The sequence below is a fragment of the Peromyscus leucopus genome, chromosome 4, assembly GCF_004664715.2.
Source record: "Peromyscus leucopus breed LL Stock chromosome 4, UCI_PerLeu_2.1, whole genome shotgun sequence".
In the NCBI taxonomy this organism is placed as follows: Eukaryota; Metazoa; Chordata; class Mammalia; order Rodentia; family Cricetidae; genus Peromyscus; species Peromyscus leucopus.
This window is the reverse complement of record NC_051066.1, coordinates 65,768,606-65,775,975: the sequence shown is the minus strand read 5'-3', so window position 1 is coordinate 65,775,975 and position 7,370 is coordinate 65,768,606. Positions and strand designations below refer to the sequence as shown.

General features: G+C 36.4%; 1 pseudogene; it reads right to left on the bottom strand.

The window, feature by feature from the left end:
* Positions 1 to 1,260: 1,260 nt before the first annotated feature.
* LOC114689438 lies at positions 1,261 to 2,184 on the bottom strand (annotated as a pseudogene).
* Positions 2,185 to 7,370: the final 5,186 nt, after the last annotated feature.

Here is a 7,370-nt window from a genome sequence, read left to right as displayed (position 1 = left end):
CATCTGACTGTGCATTTTCTGTGAAGGTTAATAAAATGCCAGGATATGCCTAATCAAAAACTCACGACATATCTCTTCCAGATCTAAATGTGGTTCTGCTTGCATTTAATTTTGACTGTAGTTTCTAACAACGTGTGTGTTTTTGTGCAACAGAGGAAATATCTACTAGAACTAATTTCATTGAATTACATTGATTTCTTTATGGGTAGGTTCTGACTGAGTTCATTTGTTACCTTTGTAGGCAGATTTCAGTAATTATCCTAGGACCCTTTAATTTCCCAAGTCTGCTGGTCTTCTCTGTGATGAGTATATTCTGATAGTATTAGTCCCCTGTAGCTGACTGTCAATGCAAGAAAACTTCCTTGTTCAGTAGTTTTCAGTGCATATTTGCATGAGCACACGCACACACAAAAACACAGACATCATCATCATCATCATCATCATCCATCACCACCATCATCATCTCAGTGGAAGGTTTGAAGCTTGTTAACTTCTCAAAGGAGTTTATTTTGTACTAGGTTCTATCCAGGCCTTAGAAAACACAATGAACTTCATTATTCAACGGAAAACAACCATGCCTTTCTCAGTTATTGAAATCTTAGTGTTCATGGAGGAGCCTAGTCTAAAAAATATATACCTTTCTTAGAAATTTGTCATATAATATCTGGGTATCATTACTGCTCTATCATAAACACCCTAATAAAATTATTCATTATTTTATTTTATCTGCTCAACTCAAGGATGCTTTGTAGTTTGTCTCCCGATTGGATTTCAACCAATAAAATATAACAGAATGGAAGGCTTATAGGTATAAAATGAAGAGAATATCTTTTTGCTACATGACCAATATTTAATAAACAAAATTTGCAAAATAAAGAATTAATGTGGACCCCAGAATCTAAAGTTAAACATTAAATATGTTAGTTTCATTATCATTAATGATCAGCAATCTCAATATTACATAAAGTTATTACTATCAAAACTAATATTCTCAGTTCAAACTTTTTATTATCTAGAGATGTTTCAGATTTTCAGTCACTTTACAGGTATTTGCTGATTCAGAAGCACTTAGTTGTTGATGACAGACATATGAGACAGGAGAACATAAATATGCATGATAGCCAAGTTTAAATTTTCACTGAAATAGCTATATCCAAATAAAATCCAATTCTACATTATAGTTGACATTCTCATCTCTAGAGCAAAAAAATGGTGGCCAAGAGTCCATGTATTGTCTCTATATGAAAAGTTCAATGACATTTAATTTTTATCTGAATTACTTTTTTTTCTCCAGAGCTTCCTTATTGCATTTTTTACCTCAGCATTCCTCAGGGTATAGATTAATGGATTCAACATAGGAGCCACATAGTATAAAAGACAGCGACAGCCTTATCAAGTGGCAAAGTGGTCACTGGACGTAGATACACAAATATGCAAGGAATAAAGAATAAAACCACTACCGTGATGTGAGACACACAGGTGGAGAGAGCTTTGAGCTGCCCTCCGAGCTATAGTTCTTTAGAGAGCGCAAGATGATCACATAGATCCATCAAGAGGAGGAAGTTAAACAGGCAGATGAACCCACTGTTGGCAGCAACAAAGAGACCAAGGGTATGCGTGTCCATACAGACAAGTTCCAACAATGGGTACAAGTCACACATAAAATGGTCTATGATGTTGGGGCCACAGAAGGGCAGCCAGACTGTAAAGAGGATCTGAACAGTTGCATGGATAAACCCTCCAGTCCAGCCACTCCCACCAGGAGAATACATAGCTTGTGGCTCATGATGGTCATATAATGCAGAGGTTTGCAGATGGCCACATAGCGGTCATAAGCCATCACTGTCAAGAGGATGATCTCAGTAGCACCAAAAATGTGCTCTGCATAGACTTGTGCCATGCATCATTAAAAAGAGATGACTTTCTTCTCTTGAAGGGAGTCCACAATCAGCTTTGGAGCTGAAGAGGAAGTGTAAATCGTATCTATCAAGGACAGGTGGCTCAGGAAGAAGTACATGGGGAGCTCAGAGCCTGGCTGTTGATGATGGTGACCACAATGAGCAGGTTGCCTGAAACTGTTACCAGGTACAGAACCAAAAATGTTACGAACACTGCTTTCTGCAATTGGGGGTTCTGTGTAAGACCTATCAAGATGAACTCAGTCACGTTCCTTTTATTCTCCATCTGTGTAGTATGGTTAATTTGTTTTAATCCAAAAAGAAATACTTTATCTTTAGGAAAAAAGAAAGGAGAAAATTGTAAAATAATTAAATAGTCCCAAACTCTAATCTTAAAATTCTACCATATCACACATTAGAACTAGTCTTCCCCAAACTCCATAAAATAGGTCAAACATTTTCTTAGTTGACTTTCCTAGTCTTTATTTTTTTAATTCAAAGAATTCTTAAAAGACCTAGAACACTCCAAAGGAAGGTCATTACCTACAGTCAGAAGAGCAGTTGCAAACTTCACTTTTATATCAGAATGAGGTAACAGAGTAATCATTAGCAGCAAAAATTTTGGAGATTAGCAAGACATATTATACATACACACACACACACATATATATATATATATATAATATATATATATTATTATATGTGATAAGGTAATTTACAACCATGAAATAGTCCTTAAATACTAGTTCTAGTTATGTAAATTTAACAGAAATAAAAAGTTAATGTAATAATTATGTAATTAGTACTTGAAGATTCTGTCAAATACTAATATGCGTATTTCAGGAATAATATTAAATTTTGAAGTTTTCACATAAAAATTTTATATAGACTGTGAGTCACTGATGTTAAAACACAAGTATATTTGTTCCATTTTCTTCACATCTTTGCAGAAATGGAGGAACTTTAAGTGAAATAAGTCAAATATTAATAGCATACATTCTCTCTCGTAAGTGGATGCTAAAACCAGCATTAATCTAAGGTTACAAGTAGAAATGGAAGACAAAGACTCGAGAAAAGTACTAAACATTTAAATACCCAAAGATGGTGCTGACACAGGCTCCACAGCACAGTGGATGACTACAGTTCACAGGAATCTATCATCTGTTTTATGAAGATCTCAGAGGAGCTCAGTCTCTCAGATACAGAGGTGAGAATAAGAGGGAAATATTAATGGTCCTGACTTGATCAGTACAGACTGTGTAAATATGTGGGGAAAAAAACACATTGTGCCCCATTAAATATGCAATTATTGCATGTTAATTAAGGTAGAAGCTGGAGGAGCTGCTCGGTGGTGAAGAGTGAACGCTGCCCCTGCAGAGGAGCTCAGTTTCAGTTCCTAGCACCCACATCAAAGGGTTCACAATCAAAAACAACTCCAGCTCCAGGCAATTCTGAATTCCTCTCATCACAGAAACCCTCATTCACTTGTGCATGTACAAATAGACACACACCCAATTTTTCAAAAAATAAAAGCATAATAATGTTCATAGCCATTCAAAACATTTATTAAAAAATTAATTACTTAAAATATTGAGGGCATTTACTCCAAAATATAAGATTATGGGTGACTTGTTATTTCTCTCTTTAATTTTTCATCATTTTCCAAATTAGCATAGACTGCTATTTTATGACCAGAAAATAACTTTGATTTCTGTATTTAGTTACTATACTTGAAAACATGAGCATTCAAGCTGAGTAAAATAAGACACAATGAATATAAAGTATTGCGCTATTGGCACATTGTGGAAATCCAACTAATAGTATCTGAATGTGGCTAAAAGGTAATGGAGTGTTCTCATAAAACTGTGCTTGTCAACGCACCAAATGAGCATAAGACAAAGACATGAATGAGCATAGTGAATTGGCACTCAGGACAGAGGATGAGAGTGCCTGGTCACCACACACAGAACTTAGAAACACCCTGAATGTCATTTTTATTCTACAGTCAAATACAGGCTTTCATTTGAACTCATCCATTAGTCAGCACTTTACTTGAGCAGTAAATAAGTCAAGCCTGAATAATCAACCAGAATTCATTTAATAACAAAATCTTTTCATTTACTTGATGAAGAATGCAGATATCACTCAAACGTCATTATATTACTTAAAACTGCTTGTCATTATCAGTTTTCATTTTTTCCTGGGCGTCAAATTTCTTTTTTTTTTTAATGTGTTCAGACACAGGAGAACTGTGAGGGTAAGATAAATTTTCCCCATCACATGTGTCATGAAACATACTGAAGTCTGTGGGAAGAGTTGCCTTTCCAAGCAACTTCAAGAATACTTCATTGAGATTCAGACCTTATATCTCTAAGCCCAGGATCACAGCATCCCTTCAAATAGCCCAAAGTATCAGAGATCCTCCCAGAACAAAACCCCTGGGAATAATAAGGAGTGCATTTTTTTAATTGCCAGTCTTCTCTAGAGAAGTTAATCCCTGGAATAACAAAGACTTGGACTAATAAATATTTATAAATTCTAGAATGTAAATGCCAAATCATATTCATGATCAAAACCAAACATAACCCAAAACAGGACTCATTCAGTTAGTAATTATATTTCCTTCAAATTTTCAAGTAATCTAAATATATTTTAATTCTTTTCAAGTATTCAGATTCCTCCTTTTCCTTCACACCATGCAGACACAAAGACAAGCTGGACAACTCAGCCATATGTCAAAACTGATATCTTTCATGTTCTATGGCATATTAAAGGAATAAATGAGTTTTGTTCCCCTGTCCTAGTCCAAAGACTAATAGCATACCCTGTGGTGTTTGCAGAGGAGCAAGAAGAAACTGATCTTCAAAAGGAAAGACTGCAACGGAGAGGCAAGGACAATGGACAACTCATCTCACACTGAGAAAACCTGCTCACCTATTTCAACTCCTCTGCTCAGATATTGGGCCATGAACCCTTTACTGTACTCTGCTTTTCCACCGTTGTGGCAGCATGCTGAGGCTGGCATGTCCTGCACAAGCTTCCTGTGGGATTCTTACACTGAGCACTGGCCACGTAGTTGGCATCATACTAAGTGATTTGTGTGTAGTATTTCACCTATTCTTTTCAACAGTGTCAAAAGGTTTAGACACCATTAAATTGAGATTTTAAAGAAAAGAAGACTACACTGTGATTAGAAAATAAAGAACTTACCTAAAGTCCCAGTGATAAAATGTGAAGGAGCCTGTATCCGAATCCAGGATGTCTGTCTCTAGCTCTTTAGCATTTACTCAGTGCCAGCAATCTCCAATGAAGATCAGTTTACTTTGAGGGTCAGCATTGTCAAAACTCAGAGAAGTGAGACAGTACCTTAAAGCCAGCAGCTGTGGTCACAGGGAAGCTCCAGAGTCCTCCACTAAGCTGCAAAGAAAGTCAGATGGTAATGAGTTCAGGCTTCCAGTCTGCAAGCCTCCAGAACTACTAGAAATCCCTGGGTACCTTGTGTTTTTATGAACTTGTACATACTTTAAAGTTGAGGAGCCAAGGGCCAGGCAGGTGAATTTCAAGGAACCAGAGCTTATCAGTGAGTGACAGAAGACAAGAACAGCCTAGGTCCACTAAACTCTAACACTGATATTTTCTGCCTGCGTCTCATCTTTCATAGGATGATACAATGTAAATATATACAAAGAAACAAGAGATCTAAAGGAGAGAGCTTAACTTCCTTCCACTTCCTATTTATCATACCTTTCTCTATTCTCAACTTAAGGTCACAGATACTTAGTCATGTAACAGGAAACTGATCTACTATTGTAAGGGCAAGCTCTCACTGCTTAATACAATACCCAAGAACATTTGATGAGGTCAAAAGTGTCTCTGAGCCTGAACTTCTAATTCAGATTCCCAATCACAGCAGAAAATATCCTTTCCCATGCCAGATTCTGAATTTTTAGTGCATTCATCTTTGAACCTCAGTGTCAGAATTGAAATAATTCTTTGGAAAAACAGAATTCAAACGCTAATCCTCTCCCTGTTCTGACCTGTCTCAACTGTAGTGAAGAGCCAAAGAGCCTTATTTGATTCTCAGTTGCATTCTGGGTCTCCTCCTCTACAAGTTGGTATTTTCCTTCTCTTGAATCTCTGAGAACAGCTACAACATTTTTCTGGAAAACATGTGACTGCGTAAGTCAGTAAACTATCCAGACCAGCATTTCCTATGCCCTGCTCAGCTGTAAACTCTCAGTAACCCACTCAACTACTTCAATCTCTCTATACTCTTCCCATGCTCAAACCCTAGAGATGAGCTTTTGCAGTTTCATGAACTGTAAGCATCTTCCTAATACATTTAATACACATACATATCCATATCTACAGTTCAAAGGAACAAATACTTTAGCAAAATCTGAAAACATTCAAAAGGCATTGTTTTGATGAAATCTATTACAAATTTCTTATGGGGGAGGTTAGAAATATTAAATTAAATTTAAATATTAAAAATCAGAATTCTGGGAACTTACTGTAGGTCCTGCTGTAGTTGAGGAGAATGTCCGGTGTCATCAGAAACAGAGTAATTATTTCATACAACTACTTAAACAGTATTGTATGTAATATATGCACTCCCTAATCCACAATAACTAAACAATACTTCAGGGCAGAGAGTGTCAATTGACACAAATTTTAAATGCATTTAACAAGGACTTTCAAATCTTGATGGCTTTGTAACTCCCATCAAAATAAAATACACTATTGAATTAGACACTCACAGATCTCCTACTAAAGGAGATCTTCTAATCTTCCTTACCTAGATCAAGTTACAAAGCAAGACACAAAATGCCGACCCTTTAATTCTTCCAGTGGAAGAAGAAGAATGAAACCATGTATAGAAAGGCTACTGAGTGCTTTATTAAAGGGCAAGTCTGTCTCACCTTTACCCTCCCAGGATTAATTATTCTATTTTTTGAAGAGTTTGTCTTAGGAAAAGATATTTGGTAGTACTTATCTCTAAACAATTCACGTGATTAGTTCTTTTTCCTGCAGTTGAAACTAATTTATGAACAGTCCATAGCTCTGGTCTGGAATATTGTTATGAAGCACATATCACATAAGCCCTTGAGGACCATGATTGGGACATGAAGGGCTCTCACTACTGTATGGATAACAACTGGGGTTTTTCTCACTGTGTGTCCCTGGAGGAATTTCCTTGCAGTCTGAGATCTTGTGTGAGACGAAGACACTTAATCCTCAACTGTTCTAGAATGCATCAGTACTCTTTTCTGTCCATAGGAATGAGTTTTGGAAACTGGTGGAGTTTTAAGCAGCATGATATCTACTGTCAAATTTCCCTATGTAGAAACCAAAACTTTGTCCTGTTTTCAATACCATTCCATGGATATTATTTTAGAGGTCTAGGCTTTCCAGTGACTCCTCAATGGAAAAAGCATTACTCCTATAAAAAAAAAGATAAGCAGGTTTCAT